This window comes from Vipera berus (assembly GCF_964194415.1).
Source record: "Vipera berus genome assembly, chromosome: 1".
Lineage (NCBI taxonomy): Eukaryota > Metazoa > Chordata > Lepidosauria > Squamata > Viperidae > Vipera > Vipera berus.
In genome coordinates this window covers 315,520,886-315,543,722 of record NC_138202.1, presented here as the reverse complement: position 1 = coordinate 315,543,722, position 22,837 = coordinate 315,520,886, and positions in this window count along the sequence as shown.

The window sequence follows — 22,837 nt, the reverse complement described above, 5'->3', positions numbered from 1 at the left end:
AAAGTAGATTTCCAATCGGGTCCTTGATTGATGCTTCCCAAAATTCATCACTCTTGAAGAAAGCAGAATAAGAAAACCTAGAGAAATCCTAAATATGGAAATCCTCCATGTTTAATGTCATGGCTTCTTTCTGAATCATTCTGGTGCTGATAGAAACAGTGAGAGTACAATTCAGATTAATTGAACTGGCATTTTAAATCAGTGGTTTCAACTAATCCCATTAGTCTGTAGAAAGCAACCATTCATGTAAATGACTTTGAACCTTCCGGTCACCTTGTTCTCAAGGGATTCTATATTGTACCTGGAATCTGACAACATGACAGGACATGTCAGTTGCAATTTGTGTTTCGGGGTGGTAAAAAGAAAGCAGGAGAGATAAAAGGCTCAGTCACCTTATGTAAAGCAGATTTTTTTTTCTTCCCTTTGCCGTTTGTTTGAAAGGGTAAGTTATCAAAACAGTTGGAGGATAGTTAACCCAACCTGACTTGTAATGTATTTACTACCTCCTTTCCCTATACTTAACGGTGCACATAAAAAAATATTGTCTTTTTGGAAAAATGTCATTTTAAATATTCTTTACTCTAGGGAAACAGTAGAAGATGTGTGCATAAAGCTAAGTTTCAAACTAGCATTTAGTACTACCATAATTATCTCCATCTTTAAGGAATGCATCTAACTAAGTTTCGTTATTTAAACATGTGTAGAAAGTTGAGTTAGGAAGTAGAAAGCTTTGGAGTAATCTTATACCATATACCATATTGCACTATAAATTTTATTTACTGAACTTTTTTATTTTTATTTATTTCTAGTCCTCCTTTTCATTTTGCTAAGTGCCCAGGGTGGCTTACAAAAGAAAGAACAAAAGAAGAAAAACCACCATAAACAGGATAATATATTCCTAATCAAGAAAAATACAGCATTAAATCAGGTCTTATTTGCAACAGTCTATAAATCTGATAGATTAAGGAAATATACAAATGGTGATGAAAGTATGCAGATTGCAAACAGATTTCTCTGGAGAAAAAGTTTCCAACAGCAGTTTCTCTCCTATATACCCCTCATCCTTGGCTCTTAGGTTGCAGAGACCAATACCAAGCTCTAATTTTAGGAGGAGAAGGGTGTTTCAACATGATTCATAATCCATGCCTAAAACCTCCTGCTGAGTTTAACTATCCCAATGACCCTTTTACATTTCTACATGTAAGTCCCAATAAAACTAAAATTGTCTTCCTTTCAGAAATGAGGCAGGCACTGAGCTGAAATACAGCCTTTTTGGAAAGAAAATGCCTCTTCAAAATGTTCCCTTCTGGAAACTCTCCTGGATGTCTTTCTCTTTCTCTCTCTATTGTGCTCCCAAGCTTCAAATGCTGTTTTAATGGTGAACATTTATGCTAAAATGGAACTCTTATACCCAGAGATATATATGTTAATGGAAGATTTCCTAAGCATTCCTGGGTACTAAATAGTTTGGGCCACATGAATGAGTTTCTTCTACAATTAAAACTATAAGCAAAAAAATTTTCAAGGAAAAAAATCAAGAACGTCTAGTTGCCTTTTGAACAGTATCTTTGGGACAACCATCACCTGGATGATTGAGAATCTCCATAGACCTGTCCTGTTTGTGAATGTGTCTAATCACAACCTGAGATTAGATCACAACTGGGGGAAGGAGAGAGGAAACAGGGGGGAAAAACGAGTGAAAGTGCATGCAGATCTATTGCTGTAGGGAGGATCTTCAGACATTTCAGCTCTCTATAAATTTTCATTGCAGTAGTCTTTATTTTCACAGCACTGATATTCAAACCGAATGCCTTTCTCTGGGAATTCATCAAAACTGCCACATTTTGCTGCTGACCTGAGCTTGCAGGATAGGATTTTTTGTTGAAGCTCTCCATCTGAAAGGAAGTTGAGGAGAAAGAAGAAAGAAAAGGGGTAATTGTGCTCCATTCTAGTAACAAGCCACAGACAGCAAAAGAAAAACCAAATCTCTTATATGGGGACATTGCATTAAAAACCCACATTAATAAAGATTTTCGTATAGGAATCTCACCATCCCACTGTACCTCATTGAGCTGAAAAAGCTAAGCAGGGCTGAATTTTATTTATTTTATTTTGTTTATTCAATTTGTATGTCACTCATCTCACCAATAATGCAAGAGCCTTGGTGGAGCAGTGGGCTGATGCCTCCTTAAGTAACACCAGCTGCCTGCAATTAGTGCAGGTTCGCATCCCACCAGGCTCAAGGTTGACTCAGCCATCCATCCTTCCGAGGTAGGTAAAATGAGGACCCAGATTGTTGGGGGCAATAAGCTGACTTTGTAATAATGCCGCTTGGGGTGTGTGTGAAAGCCCTAACAAGCAGGCATATACATAGAATGAAGGCTACTGCTAAGCTTGTAAGCCGCCCTGAGTCTTCGGAGAAGGGCGGGATATAAATGGAATAAAAATAAAAAATAAATAAAAAATAAATAAGAGATTTTGGTAGTTGAATGACATATCAGCAGGAAATCCTTTGGTTGTCAATTACAGTTGGAAGTACAAGTAAATCTGGAAGAAGACAGTGGTAAAGTACTTACAAATTTATAAAATCAGAAAATTGTGAAGTTGGAAGGAACTACAAGGATTATCTAATCTAGCCTTGAATTATTTCTAAGAAATTGAACTTAGCAATATGAAAAAGGATGCTTCATGGAATTATGAAGTGAAAAATTGGCATTGAAAAAGCATTGAAAAATTGTTTAATGGATGATTCATACAAAAGAATAAGGGGAAGAGAAGGATGCTATATAATATGCATAAAAAGAAATAGATCATTGTAATGAAAGCAGTAGAAATATATTTAAATAGATAAAATCGAAAAAGATTTTGATGGAAATTAAAAAAAAATGTTCTGGAAATAGGTAAAGGAGGTAAAAAAGAAACCTCCCAGGAGGGTGAACAAAATTGTTAGGATCAAACTGAAAAAGTGATGAAATTATTGGGATGAAACTGAAATGAGGGGATGTATGAAAAAATGTTAGAAATTTGTGTAAGAATGATAGTGACATGCTGTAGTGTGACTGAAGTAAATATTATGAATTTTAGGGTCCAAAAATGATGAAAATGGACTGGAAGACCTCCAAGGTCCCTTCCAACTCTATTATTATTATTGATCATCACAGCTGTTCAGAGTGGATTTAGCATTTTTGTCTACCTATTGAGTCCTTACCAAGGACCTGGGATAGGCAAATGTGGATGTTTGATGGTATTACAGATATTGTTGCAAGATGGAAGCAGTTCCTAGTAAGGCCGCCTTTTGCAATTGACTAATGGCGAATTTGTCAATGCCAATGGTGTTCAAATGGTGCTCCAGTTGTTTTGGGATTGCACCCAAAGCACTTATTACTATTGGTACTACCCTTGCTTGCCTTTGCCACAGTCTTTCTATTTCTATTTGTAGGTCTTTGTATTTTGTTATCTTCTCCAGTTCTTTCCCGTCTGTTCTGCTGTCTCCAGGCACTGCCACATTCACTATCCAGACTTTTTTGTCTTTCTTATCGACAATTGTTAAGTCTGGGGTGTTATGTTGCAGGTGCTTGTCTGTTTGAATTCTGAAGTCCCAGAGTAGTTTAACTTTATCATTTTCTATGACTTTCTCTATTTTATGATACCACCAGTTCTTGCTTACAGGCAAATAATATTTCTTGCAGATCTTCCAATGCACCATTGTTGCTACTTTGTCATGCCACTGCTTGTAGTCAGTCTGTGCAATCATCATCATCATCATCATCATCATCATCATCATCATCATCATCATGACGACGACGACGACGACGATGATGATGATGTTATCAGTGCTATGATAATATTGAAATGTTGCTTATGCCATGGTGGTATGACTGGTTTGTGCCAAACTGCTGACCTTCTGATCGACAAGCTCAGCATCCTAACCCACTGAGCCACCACGTCCCTCTAAAAGAAGTTATTACTCTTCCTCTATACCCAGGGAAAAGTGCAAAAGTGAATAATAACAATACAGGGTCATTAGTACGTGAAGAGTAAGAAAGTTTTGAGAGAAATCCAATGAAAGGTTATGAGAGGTGACAATCAGCAATGTTTGGGAAGTCCAGGGCGGCTTTATGCAAGCAAGGTGGGTTCTTTAAGAAAGGTGAGGATGTTAGGAGGAAATTATATTGTACAGTTATTGATTGAGACGAATTATACTGTAGAGTATAATAAAGGGAAGGCTTTACTTATTTGTACAAATATGGAATAGGAATAGAAATAGAAATAGAATAGAAATGTGTTTGCTGAATCCAACAAGAGTGATGCATAATGAAGTAAGCCATACATAAATATGAATCTCTCTCTCCCTCTCCCTCTCCCTCTCCCTCTCCCTCCCTCCCTCTCTATCTATTGTTGTGTTCCTGAACTGCTCATCTCCCTCAAGGACACCATTAGCAGAAATTGAACCAGTGATGTGTGAGGTGCAGGTGGTTGGTTGGTTGATTATACATTTCTATCCTGTTACCATCAGCCAACTCTTAGTAGTTAACACAATACTTTATATTTTGGTAGTCAACACTGGAATATATTATGATTGTGATTGTTTAAAGTATTTATAGATAGAAGCGTAAATAATGGTTGTTGAGATGTAAGCTGTATTTTACTTGGAGAGATGAATATATGTGTACTTTGTATATAGTGATGTCATATTTTGGTCTGAGAATCCAAACAGTTTGTATCAAATAATTAGGCAAATTGCATGATGTGAAGGTGATATGGGCATGAAAAGTAATGCATCAAAGCCCAAGGTAATGGTTTTTGACAGGAAAATGAAGTAAGTGATTGCAAGGTATACATAAATGATGAGCAAGTAAACAAATTGGTGTTCCTTGGTGGAATGGTTTACTTAACCACTTTATGCTTCTGTCTACTTTATTATATGAAACTGAGTATTAGGTATTTCAGGAAAAACATATGTGCAATGGGAATAAGGTAATAGATGAGTGTGTGTAGTAAAATACAAAGAAACAGGATTAAAATGGAACAAATAAGAAATGAATGTAGACTGAATACAAAAGTGACCAGTATAAAAGAAATGCAGTGAATTGGTTAATCATTCAGAGAGTATAAATGAGGACTGAATCACAAAACAAATGTGGATTGAGAGGAAGGGGAAGACTAAGCAAGTCTTGCTGAGATGGAGTTTATGAACTCCTGAAAAAAGATAAAGAACAAAAGGCAATGTATGGAGTGGTGGATGGGAGTGGTGGAAGCAAGAGCGGTTTGCAAGGATGGAAAAAAGTGGTCAATTTTACTGAATGTTGATGTTGCAGCAAACTCATCTTAAGTGTATATCGCCTGTTTTCCTTTTTTTCTTATGTCTTTTTTTTGTTGGTTACTATGAGGTTTTGTTTTTTGTTTTGTTTCTTCACTTTAAACAATGTTGCTCTTTCCAGACTGAAAGGAATACACAGAGACGTGTCCATGTCCATATGCATATACACCTCCATACATATGTGAATTGAAAGGTCAATAGATTGAAAAGGAAGCATCTGTTAGGTAGGCTGCAATTTAAAATATACTGTATCAAAATGGGCAACTGAAAAGCCTATGTCAGGGATCTTCAAACTTGGCCCTTTTATGACTTGTGGACTTCAACTCCCAGAATTCCTCAGCCAGCGTGCCTGGCTGAGGAATTCTGGGAGTTGAAGTCCACAAGTCATAAAAGGGCCAAGTTTGAAGATCCCTGGTCTTTGTAGACAAAGCTGGAGGGTAAACTAAATGCACTATATGGAAGATAATCATGCTAATCAATAATGAACAAGTCTGAATCATATGAATACATTATCCCACCTTTTAACAAAAGCTAAAGAAAGGAACTTAAATTTCTTACTGAAATAGACGGTCAGGGCATGGCAGGTTTGTTGTTTTCCAGTAATTGGGCAGGAAATGGAAGGGAAGCAGAGGTCTCCTGGGCGCAGGATCGTGCACATTCGGCATTGCAGATTGGCTGCTTGAAAAAAGAAGATCTTGGGATCATAGGTCTATCATTTTGAAGCTCAAATTATATTGAACAGGGCATTAATTATTTGAGTTTCCATTTTCTATGGCCTTTGCACAAAATACTTAATCAGAATGGAAGGATCTTTATGTGAAGAGATCCATAAGGTAAATGGTAATTGCTACTGTTATTACTTTCATTTGTTAGACGTATATCCTTGTGTTCAAAGTGACTGACCAACTTTACCAGAAAATGCTTTGACCTTGGAAATAGAGATAATGTTCTTCTAGATTAGTGTTTTTCAATATCAGATGTGTGTATTTCAATTCCCAGAATTCTCCAGCCAGCATGCTGCTGGGAGATGCCACTGACAAGGTAATCACACCAGACACTGTTGTCCCTGACCTCAGTGGTGATAAGAACAAAGATACACTTGCTGCAGGATGTGTATCAGAATGTATAGATGGATTAATGCAGTGTTTTTCAACCTTGGCAGGTTGAAAATATGTGGACTTCAATCCCCAGAGTTCCTCAGCCAGCATGTTGGTTGGGAATTCTAGGAGTTGAAGTCCCCACATCTTAAGAGTTGTTGAGGCTGAGAAATACTGTTCTAAATCTTCATCTCTTCAGAGCGAAGGCAGGAATTAAAACAAGCAGGATAAAGCATACAAGCCAGTGAGGAAGAAGATGCATTGGCTCTGGGGCTGTATTCTGGCATACAACCACAAATCCACTTCACAAGCAGAAAAATAGCATAATGGAATTCCAAAGGAGCATGCTGATCCCTTCCCCAAATCCCCCATCCTAAATTGGTTCTGCTATGCAAGTCAATATCACAAACATCCCCTACCTAAATCACAGAAATTTATGCCATATTAGTCCCTCGTCCAGCTCAGTATGCAAAAAGTGAGACCCAACAAGTTTACTTTTGTAACCAGCAAGGGAATTCCACAAAGGCCCTTTCCAGCCTGGGGAACATTACAGGTAGTTCTTTATTTATGACCGCAATCAAGCCCAAAATTTATCTTGCTAAGAGAGATTTGTATTTGTTTGTCAGGAGGTTATAAAAGTGATCACATGACCCTGGGACACTGCAACCATCATAAATATGAGTCAGTTGCCAAAGCATCTGAGTTTTGATCACATGAACATGGGGATGCTGCAATGGCCGTAAGTGTGAAAAATAATCATAAGTCACTTTTTTCAATGCTGTTGTAACTTCAAAGGGTCACTAAATGAACTGTTGTAAGTTAAGGACTACCTGTAATACGATTTTTAAGAGGCATCAGCAATCATTTCTGCTTCTGTTTTAAAAGAATTCTCCCACTTTTGGAATGCAGCCCTTAATTATACATCAGATAAAATGGGGTGTGGCCCTCAAACCAACAGAAGCCATACATTTCTACAGGAGCAAATTATAGCTGCTTGTAGTCATACAAATCACTTAGCATAAAATAGAAAGTGCTGAGTAAGAGAACTTACTTGGAGTAGTTTGGCTGGCTGGAGGGCTCTGTGGGGCTCCAAGTCCTGTTGAAATAAAGGTATTTGAAACTTGTTAGCAAAGGATTATAATCAGAACCAGTTTTTAATTGTAGGTATTATTCAGAGAGCACAGATAACTTAATTAAGCAGGGGAAAGATATGTTCCCTGCTAATCCATTCTTTAATATAATTCTAACTAACACTAGCTAATTTGTATTTAAAGGAAAATAAGGATATTATTTGTTACAGTTAGAACAACAAAGGAACCACCATCTCACATTAACTGAATATGAAATTTAAAATATTTCAAGATTGAATTCTTCAGATATTGGCACTGGGCTTGTAAACAAAGTTCTCTAAACTGGGTAAGATATTGGGCTGTTGGTTTGATCTCCGAGCTTGGCAATTTGGCTGCAAACATTTTGTCTCCATTCAGGGGAGGACGACAAGAGGGACATCTTCAGTGAGTTTTGAATTGTGCTTGTCTTTCAGAGCACTGGCCTTTAAATACCTTTTTGTGTGATGTAAGGCAAGATGCATCTGGACATATTTTGTAGGCTCTATTGTATGACTAATTAATACATTAAGGAGTTTATAAGCAACTAACAGTTCAATAGTTCAGTCTTCATATATAAAATAGATTGAGCCTTATCTTAAAAATATGCTTGGAGTATTACTAATAATTACAATTATCTATCACATGTACTTGGGAAGGACTCGATAGGTGGATAAAAATTCCAAATCTAGTCCAAACATCTGGCTGACTATGCAATGAACCATAAAACTTGTATGCCACCAAGTCTAACTATTCACAACAATCAAAGAGATTACAATAAAAGTATATGGTATATGCAATATGCTAAATAAAGTATAATAAAAAATAGAGTTTAGCAGGGGAAATTGAATACACTTCCACAGATTGCAGTGGCAGGGATGCATCAGAGTACACTTGACTGATGCTGATGCAGTGATTGGAAGGGCAACACATATTTCTCATGTTTCTTTTTTATGCTTAAATATTTAACTAACCCGAACTCCTTTGTCTTTTCTGAAGAATATCTCAAGCTATTGCCAAACAACAGTCACAAAAACATATGACTGAATGGCTCCATTTAGATCACTGAACCCAACCAATTTCAAGGCAGAAATCCAGGTTAAAGCATCCAGGCAAATGTCCATCCTGGGCTTGAAGATATCAGGAATGAATCTTGACTCATCAGACTCAGAAGCTGAGTCTGAGAGGCCTGATCCATCAAATTGCCAACTTCAGGAGTCAGGAGAGTTCAGAGGTTCTCAGCACAAAATTAACTGAAGCAGCTGCAAGAGGGATGAAGGGATGAAGGGGCAGATTCTGGCAGAGCTCCTAGTCCCAAGATGCATCATCAGCTCCTGAGAGTTGAACATATATGGTCTGCTCAAGATACCAATGTGCCAAGGCCTATAAATGAGCCACACCTGCATCTGGACAATTTCAAAGCAGTGGCCAGTAGCCAATCCATCTTGCATTTGCATTTCTGAGTCCTTGCTTCCTGCTGTGTTCCATGATCTTGGCTCTTTAATCCAGAGTGGCTGACTAACTTGTTTGATGTATGATTCTTGAACAGTCATGAGATCATGTTTGCTGTTCTGAACCTGTGCTCTGTTTAACTTGGACCAAACTCCAAGCCGCTTGGCTCTCAGATAAGAACTTGCTCTCCTATATCTGTCCAGGGCATGCATGCATCTGCACCAATGGCTCTCTGTCCCTTTGCATTGGATTGCATTGCTACTTACCACTAAACCAATTGCAATTCGAATATCTTCAGCATGAATATGTTCAGTCTGAAGCAGAACAATATTGAGGAAGTGAAGTCTGTCATCTTAATGAGCAATTGCTTTTGCTGATCAGATTATCTTATTGCTAGGATTGTTCTGCACATGACATTTTTGTTTGGATTCCTTTCTCCTAGCCTTTTTGGGGGATAAAAAAAACTTACCTCCAGGTATGAAGCAGAGGAAGGCACAGGTTGCAAAGAGTAAGATCTGATACATGGAGAGCATCTTGAAAATGGAAGATCTCAATACTTTACCCAGAATGCTAAGTCAGAAAAGAAGAAATTCAGATTGTTATTTACTAGTTAGATGACTAACAAGTGGACAAGCAGCTTGTTTTTATCCCTTTGATGACGTGCACACATTGGCACCAACTGGAACATCCTGTCCTTGGGGCATTCCATGCTTCTGTTATATCTTAATCATTATCCTGTGGGTGAGAAGGTCATGGAGTCAGATAATCTCTCAGATCATATTTGATATTCAAACCCACAGGACCACAACTACAATTATAACTAAAATACGGAATGGCAGGAGAATTGATTAGAAGGGATGCAGGATGTTAGCTGCAGGAACAATATTTCTCAGTTAATATAATCCATATTTCAAATGAAACAAGGCTACTTTCTGCATTTGGACCTCCTTTAAATTTAATCTGGAGGTTTCAGCATACAAAGCAGTTCTTTTCCCTTAGCAAATACATGATTTCATTAATGCATCCTACATTGGGCAGTGACACTTGAAAGCAAGTTACTTACTTACTTACTTACTTACTTACTTACTTACTTACTTACTTACTTACTTACTTAGTATACTGATCTTCTTTGATTTATACTTTTATCCATCTGGTTCATGTTTCTAACTGGATTTCTCTGGGTTCAAATATGTATTTCTGTTTTTACCTTTAAAAGTGAAATACTTTAACAAAACTCAAAGACATATATATGTAGCAAAACAATAATGTGACCCTTAAATATATTAATATAAGAGATTTACATATTAATTATTCATTGTATCTCTAAATATATGCCATATTTATTCTGTTTTATAATAATATAATAAGCAGGAATGTATGTACCTATTGAGTGAGTCAGAAATCAATCTTATTTAGAAATCTCATATCAACAATTTTTCATTCTCAACAAATGTTTGGGGGTATATAGTAGCACTTAGGTTTCTATAGCTTCTGGACAATATTATTTTTAGCACTTATATAATTACTATGTAGTGAATAGAGCAACACTTTTCTATATCCAAATACAGCAAGAACATACAGTATTCCTTTTATTGGTTAAAAATAAAACATCCTTCCTTTATAGCAATGGGAGAAAAAATGCTTAGGCCATCCTAGCATTTGGGGGAATGCCAAAAAAGTCAGAGACTCTTCAGTCCCAAAAAACATCATCCTCAATTGATCTACTTCTTGCCATGACCCTGTCTGGGGACGCATGGAATCTCACTCATATAAACCATCTTGCTTAAGAAGACAATGAGGAAAGAGAATGACTTTGGAGTTGAGTTGTCTTCTAGAATAAGACATTAAATATGGACCCTAATAAATTTTTGAGGTGTCCCAGGTTGTATCCTAAACATTTGCATTATAGATATAGATATGCATTGCTTGAAGTTAATACTTCAACCATTCTTGTACGATCACATTCTAGGACTTCATCTACTTGGTTACCTATTGGAATACTTTGAGCTTCTGGAAATAAGATGGATAGTAGGTGCGGATAACAGGTGGACTTAAACGGAAGTTATGCTTGAATAATCAAACAACTCATTGTTCTTGATGCATTGATGTTGCTGATACTAACCACTTCTCTGCATAAATCTGAACTGTTATATACATCTTTCCAACCATCATTTGCCCACGTTCAGAACTAGGTAGGCAAATGGAGGCAGGTGGGCAAATGCAGCTGTGGTTAAGAGATTAAGGACTGACATTGTGTATTCAGTTTTGTGCCTTTGATTCTGTGTTGATGTTATAATGTGTGATCCTATCCTGATTTTCCCATTGCAATTCTTTGTTGTGGAGAGAACTATGGGTTCCAGTTCTAGTGGGAAAGAAATTTGTAACACCGTGACTTCAACCCACTTTTCCTGAAAAGATGGTGAAGGAAAATAGTAGATAACTTAATAGAACAGAAAACAATGGCAATGATATGTTGTGATTTATTTGATTTGTGGTGACATGTCAGCCGAATGTGCAATGGGCATTCTGAAATAACAGGATTTCAAACTCCATTTCTGAATGTACTTCATGTAAAAGCTCTGTGTGTGCAAAAAAGAGAGATTTCACCTTAGCAGTGTATCTTTTCTGTGTTGTAGTTACAGTGTTGGTGAACTCAGTTTAATGACCCTGCACCCCAAATCATTCCAGGTTTAGGTAAGCAAACAAGGAGAGTGAATAGGGGAGATCTGTGTGGGAGTTTAACTGAGGAGAGGGAAAAGGAAAAAGAAAAAGAGGGAGAAAAGAGTGGAAGAATTAAATGGAGATAGCTAACCAATAGTTGTTGCTGCTACTGCTGCTATAGGTAGTCCTTAATTTACAACCATTCGTTTAGTGACTGTTCAAAGTTATGACAGCACTGGAAAAAAGTGACTTACAACTGTTTTTCACACCTACGACTATTGTATCCCTGTGGTCATATTGTGAAAATTCAGATGCTTGGCAACTGGCATGTATTTATGACAGTTGCAGTGTCCTGGGGTCATGTGATCACCCTCTGAGGACTTCTGATAAGCAAAGTCAATGGGAAAGCTAGATTTACTTAACAACTGTGTTACTAATTTAACAACTGCAGTAATTCACTTAACAACTGTTGTAAAGTGGGGCAAAACCCACTTAACAAATGTCTTGCTTAGCAATTGAAATTCTGGACTCAATTCTGGTCGTAAATTGAGGGTTATCTATACTGCTACTAACTTTTCTGATTTATGCTTTCTTTTTTAAAATATATTTTATTAATTTTTTTTACAATTACAATCCTTAGTGCTTAGTGAACACTGCATTGTCTGGATTCATATATTTAAAAACAACCAATAGTAATCAATTTCTATAATTGATCAATATGTTGGTTAATAATATATTTCTTTGATCCTCTCTTCTTCCAGTAATATTCTCCTTTAGTCTACATCAAACAACTATAACTCTTAATACTTTCAATATATACAAAGTTGAATATTTAATTTAATAATTTAATTTAATAATTTAATTTGTATACCGCCCTTCTCCCGAAGGACTCAGGGCGGTGAACAGGGCAATACATAATAAAAAACAGGATACAAAACTTAAAAAGTAATTAAACAAGTATGCCCGTAATAATTAGTACATATTAAAAGTTAAAACTAATTTATAAAAAAACCCAACCCCATCCCATCAGACCAGGCCAGCTTGTTCAAAAAAGAAGGTTTTGAGATCGCGCCGGAAGGAGCGAAGGTCGGGGGCCATCCGGAGCTCAACCGGCAAGCGGTTCCATAGGTTTGGCGCGCCCACAGAGAACACTCTCCCCCTGGGGGCCACCAATCGGCATTCTTTGATCGGAGGCACCCTGAGGAGGCCCTCTCTGTGGGAGCGCACTGGACGGAGGGAAGTTGACGCCGGCCGCAGGTGTTGCCGTAGGTAATCCGGACCCATGCCATGTAGGGCTTTGTAAGTCATCACTAACACCTTGAACCTCACCCGGAGAGCAACCGGCAGCCAATGCAGCTCGCGGAGCAAAGGTGTAACATGGGAGTATCGGGAAACCCCCATCACAACTCGCGTGGCTGCATTCTGCACCAGTTGAAGTCTCCGAGTGGACCTCAAGGGCAGCCCCATGTAGAGAGCATTACAGTAGTCTAGACGAGAAGTCACGAGTGCATGAGTGACTGTACGCAAGGCATCCCGGTCTAGATAGGGTCGCAACTGGCGCACCAGGCGAACCTGGGCAAAGGCCCCCCTAGTCACAGCTCCAATATGCTCTTCCAAAGAGAGCTGTGAATCTAGAAGGACCCCCAAGTTGCGCACCCTATCTACGGGGGGTAATAGCTCACCCCCCATGGCCAGAGATGGAATAATCAGAATTTCCCGGGATGCCGGCACGAACAGCCACTCAGTCTTGTCAGGGTTGAGTCGAAGCCTGTTCCTCCCCATCCAGACCCGGACCGCCTCCAGGCAGCAGGACATCACGTCGAGGGCATCACTGGGGTGGTTTGGGGTCGAAATAAAAAGCTGGGTATCATCAGCATATTGATGATACCCAACTCCAAAACCACGAATGATCTCACCCAGCGGCTTCATGTAGATGTTGAACAGGAGAGGCGAGAGAACCGATCCCTGAGGAACTCCACAAATGAGAGGTCTCAAGGTCGATCTCTGCCCCCCTGCCAACACCGACTGCGAACGTCCCAGAAGGTAGGAGGAGAACCACTGGAGAACTGAGCCTTCCACTCCTAACCCCCTGAGACGTCGCAGCAGGATACCATGGTCGATGGTATCAAAAGCCGCTGAGAGGTCTAAAAGGACTAGGACAGAGGAGCAGCCCCTGTCCCGAGCCTGCCAGAGATCATTTACCAGCGCGACCAATGCTGTCTCCGTGCTGTACCCGGGCCTGAAACCCGATTGGTACGGGTCTAGATAATATAAACATTTTTATAGTATTTGTACATATAATGATAACATCAACATATAACATCTTTTCTAACCAGCTCATGTTTCAATTGTATTTATAGAAGTCATCTTATTAAGTCGTTATATGTCCTGTTTTCAAGATTCTTATTTAAGCTTAATTTCCCCTCAGTATTCAAACCACTCTTATCAGTCATGACTTTCTCAAAGTTCATTACCTTTGAATATCCAAACTTTTCATTCAAATACACCGTATCAATATTTTTACATTTCATATATTATAAAAGTATTATACTACTTATACATCTGATCCCTCTTACTATATTACCCCCTTGAAGTTCAGGAGGGAGGGGGAAAGCAGTATAAAATGTGCTGATAAGACCTTCAAGAATGCTGAATCCCTCGTCTTGGTAAATTATGCATGTACTTGTAACAATTCATTTCTGGTCTTTCATGAAGGTCTTTCGAGATAAGAAGGTCTGGAGTAGCAAAAAAATTGTTTTCAGTTAAAATATTACATTGGTTTTGCCCCAGTTTAATTATGATTGAATTCCAAACAAGAGAGTATAAATGATATAATTTGGTTCAGCCCAGTCTTTCAAAATATGCAGATTTTTCAAAGTAGATATGCATGCATTTTAGTGTCATTGTGAATTTTCTGCCTAATTTTGGAATTTGTTGTCATGCCATTTTTTCTTTCTTTCTCATCCAGTAGAAATTGAACCCATCAGCAGGGAAGATGGAGGGCAGGCCTGATCCTTTTCACATTCACAAGTTCAGTGATTATGTTGGCCCTCATGAAAGAATGGACCAGCATAAAATCTGCCCACTGAATGTGAGCTGAATACTTTTGACCTTAAAGAGCTTTGATAATAAATAAATAATAAATAAACCTTTATTGTCAAAGTACAACATGTGTACATTGAGATTAGCTGAGCCTCCCCCTGTGCTCCCTCCTCCCAACACACAGTGACAACAAACCCTTCATCCTACCACACCATGTGAACCAACCACACCACACACCGGCCTCCCAAGTCAATTCTGCATAAGTTCACAGAGATATATCACACATGATATTAGCGGATTGTGCTGATTGCCAGATGATTTTTGTACACAATTTAAAGTGGCTATTTAAAGCATCTAGCTGCAGGATTGATTAGGGAATATTTGTCTAATATTGGCCTGCCTGCACTATAAAAAGTAATAGGAAGTCTTTCTGTTTATTCCAGTTTTAACTAAGGCACAGTTGGTGGAGATAAGGGAAAACGCCATCACAGCGGCTTCACCTGAACGCACAGGTTTCAAGAGAATATGTTGGCATCTTCTGTGGCATTCCTCTGCCAACCAATCAAGTTCTTCCCATTCAAAAAGGCATCCTGCCCCCCCCCAACAGGGAGTATTAATTTTATCCTTTGCATCAACTTTTCTTCTTGTTTCTTGTTTTTTTCCCCCCTTTCTTTTAAATGAGTTTAATTTTCTCTTAGTTTTAAGTGCTGTTAGTCATTCTGGGTGGTGTCTATGCACTAAAAGGCTAGGATATGAATTTTTATATAAATAAAAAACTTACATAGGCTATTTTGCATCCCAGAGAGACAATAGTAACAACTACCAAGAGTATTAAAGCTTTATTTTAAAAAAGAGAAAGACTTGATCCTTTTTTGCCCTTTCTGCTTCTTTTTCCTCAGCTGGATTTTGATCCCCTAGTAAGGGCAGCAGAGAATTACCCTTGTGCTTGTAGCTCTGTAGATGGCATACGCAAGACAATCAAGCATAGGTAGATCAACATATATGCTGTTTCTGTAATCTCTCATTGCAAAAATCACCATGATCACAGCAAAAATGTTCTACCTAAGTTTGATGAACTCATTATGGTGCCACAGCTTGCCTGTGGCATGCAGTCCAAAATATTCTCTCTTTTTTTATTAAAAAGTTTTACAATACATTTTATTTTTATCAAACAAAACACAACCCCACCCCACCCCCTTCCCACTCCCCGACCCTCCCCAACCCCTCCCTCCCTTCCCCCTCCCCCCTCCCCGACTTCCCAGAGCTAAGTACAGGGTATAAGAGTACAAACAATCATAATCTACCTTATGCAAACAATCATAAACTATTAAAACTATCGCACTTTAACTCTTATAAATTAACTCCAAACAGTATAAATATCACATCAATAATTATTCAAATGCTGGATAATACTTTTTAGTCCCATATTTACTCCACAGTATTTCTCTGTTGCAAATAGTCTTTCAAGTGCACTAAAATCTTTGCCATATCCTCCAAGTTAGGAACTTTTACAGTCCATTCTTCTATAATCGGCAGTTCTTCCTTCTTCCAATATTGCCCTACTAAAAGTCTTACTGCTGTAGTTAAATTCAACATCTGCTTGATATCCATAACAGTAGTGTTAATAAAAATACCCAATAAAAACAATTACAGACAAAACAAATTTACATCAATCATTAAAAAACCAAGATTTCTAATCAAGTCAATCAAGCATAGGTAGATCAACACATATGCTGTTTCTGTAATCTCTCATTGCAAAAATCACCATGATCACAGCAAAAATGTTCTACCTAAGTTTGATGAACTCATTATGGTGCCACAGCTTGCCCGTGGCATGCAGTCCAATATATTCTCTTGAAGTTCCCCTTCTTTGGATGAAACAAATTAAGAGAAAAAAGAAAAAAAGTAAACAATTATGTATCTTCTGAGGAACTATGTATACTTCACACCATATATTCAAATATTATTTCAATCATCTTATCTATCACTGCTGAGATCCAGAACAATCCTTATTCTCATTTTTGGAAAGTAAAAAGAGTATGATTAAGCAGGAAATTTAATCCAGGTCTCTGAAACTTGAATTAAGGCTATGAAACTGGAGAGAAAGTGACCTAAAAGGATGATAATGTGTATCTGTGCAACAATATCACTTTCTCTTTTCTAGAGTGCATGAATTGATCCCTAATTCTAATCTGTATGGAGTTCTGTAATATCTAAATTATACATCTGCCATAACTCCAGTCATAAGTACATTTAACTCTGTCTTCAGTGGGGGTCATTCCACAAAACATGTTTTTATGATTGTATCTGCAGTGATTCACTCTATAGTTCCTGTTCCATTTCTTAGACCTCTGCAATTGCAGCTTTTTTTGTGGCTCTAGAGCAGGGATGTCAAACTCAATTTCATTGAGGGCTGCATCAGCTTTGCAGTTGCCCTCAGGGGGCTGGGTGGGTATGGCCTGGGTGTGCGTGGCCAACTGGGTGTGCGTGGCTAGAGTGCGTATGGCCTACTGGGTGGGCGTGGCCAGCTCTGCATTGTTCGCATCAAGGGTGCCTATGGGGGCCTGGGCAGGAGTGGGACAGATCTGAGGGTCTCTGGCAGAAGGAGGGTCTCTGGGCCAGGGCCAAGGCAGTGGGGGCCGTTCCCTCACTGTTTCCAGAATGGCTTCGCGGGCCGCATGAAACCACTTCGTGGGCCGGATCTGGCCCCCGGGCCTTGTGTTTGACATGTCTGCTCTAGAGCCTATGTGAAAATTGGAAATTAAAAATTAAAAATTAAAAATTACATTGGCCAACTTCTACAAGGTTCTCTACCTCAATTGTCTCCCCTCACCTCTATGTATTCAGAGGAAAACCCTGATAGTTACTTTCTTCCAGTGAGCTTGGTGACAGAGGTAAGTGTACAGTGGGGTTGGTAATTTCTCTGTGTGAGTTTCCCCTGACCCAATCCAATAGTTGACTGCCATTGGGCAGAGATCAGAAATAAACAGATCCATATAGAAGGAAGAAGGGAAGAAAAAAAATCATAAAATCCCTTTATGATTCACTCTCTGTTAAACAGCTGATTGTTGCAGAAATAAACAGGATGATTGAGAGGAAAAGTATCTTTGTTTGCATGAGTATGTGTGTGTGTGTGAATTAGAGAAAAAGCAAAAAGCTGAGCATGTACTTGTGTGTTTGTGACTCTGACTAAATTCATACCACCATAGAAGCCATCCATGGTGACAAAAATAGTTGTTCATCCCTTTTCAAGAATTTAAAAAGTTGCTTACTGAACATTGACTTTTGCAACAGATATCCTAATCTAACCAAATATCTGAATAAATAGTCACGTGTTATAATGGAATGTGTGGATCATTTAGGGAAAGAGGGGAAGAGATGCTTCCTAAGAAACAATCAGACAAGAAAAGAAGGAGTTGCTGAATGGTCAGAGAAAGAAACTTAGGAAGGACCTGCCCTAATGCAGAGTTCCCCAATCTTTTCAGCTTTGTGGACCGGTGGGGGTGGGGGGAGAGGATGGTCCCACATGCGGCAGGCAAGCAAATAGAGCATGTGTGCATGGGGTCACCCACTGCTCACGTGAGTGGGGCTGTGAGCGCATGCGTGCATGGTCACCCACCATTTCTACGTCCTGGTTCCAAAGGGCCCAAGGCCTTATAGTGGGCCGTGGGGTGGGGGCTGGGATCAAATAGTTAAAAAATGTCAGCAGAAAGTTTATATTTTGAGATTTGCAAGATTCTGTTAATCTAGCCTTACCATAAAGTATAATTAGCGATTACTACTAAGGAATTTCAAACCTTGTAGACGTTATGGCAAGTGCCTCAATCTGAATGGCAATTATGTCAAAAGGTAATATAATGTTGCAGTTTTCTAATGTGTATAATAAAAGTTCTCTATCTGTGAGTGTCTGTCATTCATAACCAAATGGAGGTTTATTTCCGAATTGTCCTTGTATTGCTAAAAGATGAAAGAAGTGTTTGCTGGATAAGATAAATGAGCAAGGATATAAGTAAGGAGAGGTTAGTAATCACTTAGGCAGTTGTGTGTCTTTCTGTAAAATGGATGCTTTAAGAAAATTTCTTATGAGAATGGGACCAATTTTTTATGAAACTTTGGGAAGGGAAGGTTGATGTTTCTCACCGAAACAGTTCTTCAGGGCTTGGCAGACATGCATCTCAGACAGAACCTGGCAGCAAACACATATTAAGCAAACACAATGCTTCTAGGCCTCTGGCTTTACAGAATCAACATTGCAAAGCATTGGCTTCAGGACAAAGCAGATGGATTGTTAGGCACATTTTAGTTGAATTTGTCAATCTTTCATATGCAAATCCAAATTTCAGATACGTCTTTGCTTGCCAGATCTTACTACTTGTACTCAGGAGAACATGGAAAGCTGGTAATTAAATAATATGTATGTGGATTATATTAGCAGATTATTTCCCCCCCAAAAAATATCTTTTCTCTGTAATTACTCATATTATGTAGAATACATTGAGAAACAAATGAATCAGTGTTAACTATCTAATACATCTGTCATTATTATAAAGCAAATACATTGATGAGTGCTCTCAGCAGTGCTCTTTTAATGTTATATTTAACCTTGGATAAAAAAGTCAAATAATGTTATGCTTTTAGTATTGACATCCTAATTTGTAACTAATATTGATATAATTTCTTCTTTTGTTTTCAATATTTTAATCTATCTAAATAATGGATGTTAATATGGATGTTAATAAGTAACACCAGCTGCCTGCAATTAGTGCAGGTTCGCATCCCACCAGGCTCAAGGTTGACTCAGCCTTCCATCCTTCCGAGGTAGGTAAAATGAGGACCCAGATTGTTGGGTGCAATTAAGCTGACTTTGTAATAATGCCGCTTGGGGGTGTGTGTGAAAGCCCTAATAAGCAGGCATATACATAGAATGAAGGCTACTGCTAAGCTTGTAAGCCGCCCTGAGTCTTCGGAGAAGGGTGGGATATAAATGGAATTAAAATTTTATACATATATATATATATATATATATATATATATATACACTCTGATCACATCATATAAACATTACTGAATTCAAATAATACAATATACCAAGATTTATAATATAATATTTAAAAAAAAAAGAAAAATTCTGCCTTGACACTGAAGCTTATAAAGGCATTGCTACAATTAGAAAAAAAAACACTATAGGTAGTCCTTGCTTAACAACCCTAACTGGGATTGGCAAATCTGCTACTAAGTGAAATAGTTACTAACGGGAAAATCATGTGACTGCATCTGCATCTGTGTTTTCTAGTTAGAAAGAGAGATTTCACACCCTTGACTTTTGTTTGTCTCCCATTACTCCCCTGCCCTTTGGAATGCTCCAGTGCCTCCTAATGTTTTGTACACATCCTCCTTCCCTCCCTCCCTTTCTTTCCTTCTTTCTTTCCTGTCTTCTGCTTTAACTTCAAATTACATTCAAAGACTAGCAAAAAAGTTACATATTGTATGATACCCTCCTCCAAGATCTAAAGTACATACCTCCAGGTGGAAGGTAAAGTATGGCACCAATTGTACTGAATAGCAACCTTGTGGAGACATCACAAAGTCCAGGGAGGTCAAGTTGTAAACTGCAGCAGAGTTCTAGAATTACAGATGTCTTATTTTCCAGCATATTTTGACAACTTTCCCACATTTATCTTGTTTATGCCACAATCTCCCAATAGAACGCACTGTCCTCATGAAAGAAAGAAGACAGGCTGGTTATTAATACTGACAACTTATGCACAAGACAAATGTTTAACTAAGATTTCAGCAAGATAAGAAATGGCATCATGGTAATTTTTAAAATTGCCAAATTAATACATGAAACAGAATGTGATGAAAACTTACAGTCTGTTCAAACAGAATCCCATTTTTCCAGATGGCAAAGATGGTATAATGAACCATTTCTGCTTCTGAACTTGGTGACACATTCCTATGCAATTTCAGATTCAGTAAATCCTTTTTAACCTAAATATTCTAAGTTTTAATCCACATAGCTCTACTATTTACAGTAAACATTTCCCCACTTTTAGCATCTTCTAGAGCTTCTTCTAGAACTCTCTAATGTTCAAAGGCCTACTGTGTTTTCTCCCTTTTTTATTCAGTAATTGAAGATTAGAAGCCATGTTATAAGAATTACACATATGATCAGGCCAATTGGGCCACAAAAGATTGTTAGGAAATCAGAAATGGTTAGTCCCAGCAACATACAAAATCAGATCAGTTAAAAATAACTAACTGGAAAAGGGAAGTTAATGTCTGAACTGTAGAAGCAAAATGCTGGCATAAAAATAATAAGCTAAACTAATTTCATATCCATTGTATATTATTATTATTATTATTATTATTATTATTATTATTATTATTATTATTATTATTATTATTATTATTATTATTATTATTATTATTATTATTATTGGTGGTGGTAGTGATCTTACATATGTGGATTCACATGTTGTGGTGTGGTTCTTTAATTAATTACTTACCGTTATTATGACAATTCCCATATAATAATTTCCCCTGTCTAATTATGAATTACAGTTCTGTAGTAACTCTGTAGCCTGTTTGTATAAATCTGTTAATTTTTTTCAATTCTTCCTACAATGTGTCATGCCTGAACCGGAACCTGGGTATCAATCTCACTATGTTTTCTACACATATTCTGCTTGTTGCCGGAGTCCAGCCTTCTATACTGTTGAAATAATCACAATTTTTCAGGGAAGGCCGGAAAGAGATTTTTAATCCCATGAGGAGTAGAGGGGAGAGAGAGGGATAATAAACATTGTAGCCAGCCTTCTATGTTTGAGAATGAGGGGAAGAAAAAGAATGAATTCTCACCAGAGCTAGTAGTTGCCTAATATCATCACTGCAAAACTGCTTTTTGTATTAACATTTGCTCTTTATACTTCTTGCTTTTTTCTTTTTGATAATTTCATCCACTCCATCCAATCCTGATTTTCTTGAATTTCTGCTTCATCTTCCCTCATGTATTTGTTTTTCAATTCTATCTTCATTCATTCTTTCTACATGACCAAATCACCTCACCATACTTTCCTTCAGCCTGTTCAGTCATTTTTATATTCAATCCATCTTTATTTAGCATAGTTTCTGGACCCTTCCACTTCATTGTGCACTTCTTCGGTATCCCTTTCTCAGTGTATTCAATCTACTTTTGTGTTTCTTCTGACATACCCAATTCCGCAGAAAAGAATGGATAGAAACCTGTGCTTATTTCATTACTTTTGCTTCTAGGAACGAAGACTCATTCCTTGTTTCAAACCACATATTATCCATTCATTTTCTACCAGGATTTATACTCCCGAAAGTTCTCCATCCATTTCTCCATCTTTAGTAAACCTTCCTTCAAGGAACATCAATTCATGCATTGCTTTACTTTTTCATGACTGACATATTTTAAGAAGGTGATAAATTTGGGTATATAAATTTTCAAAACAAGAGTAAAATTCCTGTCAATAGAAGGAACTTTTACCCCATGTATTAAAGGGAACATATAAGTACACTAAAAGCCTTAAAAAGGGGCCCAACAAAGTCTATATACTTTATACTCCAGCACTATATAAATAGTGCAATTGGAATATATAGTAGCCCAGGCTGTGCAAAGTGACCTTGCCATCATTGATAATAACATCTCTATTATTTTATGTTACTGTAAAAATATGTGCTTCCAAATATAATATAAGTCTTTTCTCTGTACTGTACTATGTTAAAAAAGAAAGCTGTCCCCACCACCACATTACAAAATAATTTAAGTAATAACAACAACAGTCCAAACTGTCCAATCCCACAAAAAATACTTCTCAAAGCTGGAGGGGAACATAGGATTCCTATAGGCATCAGCTGCTTGCAGGCTCTTGCTTGTATAACAGAATGACAGAATGACAGTTGGAAGGGGACCTTGGAGGTCTCCTAGTCCAACCTGCTGCTCAGGAAGGAAACCTTATACCATTTCAGACAAATGGTTGTCCAATCTCTTCTTAAAAACTCCACTGTTGGAGCATTCACAGCTTCTAGAGGCAAGTTGTTCCACTGATTAATTATTCTGTCATAAAATTTATCCTTAGTTCTAGGTTGCTTTTCTCTTTGGTTAGTTTCCATCCATTGCTTCTAGACCTGCC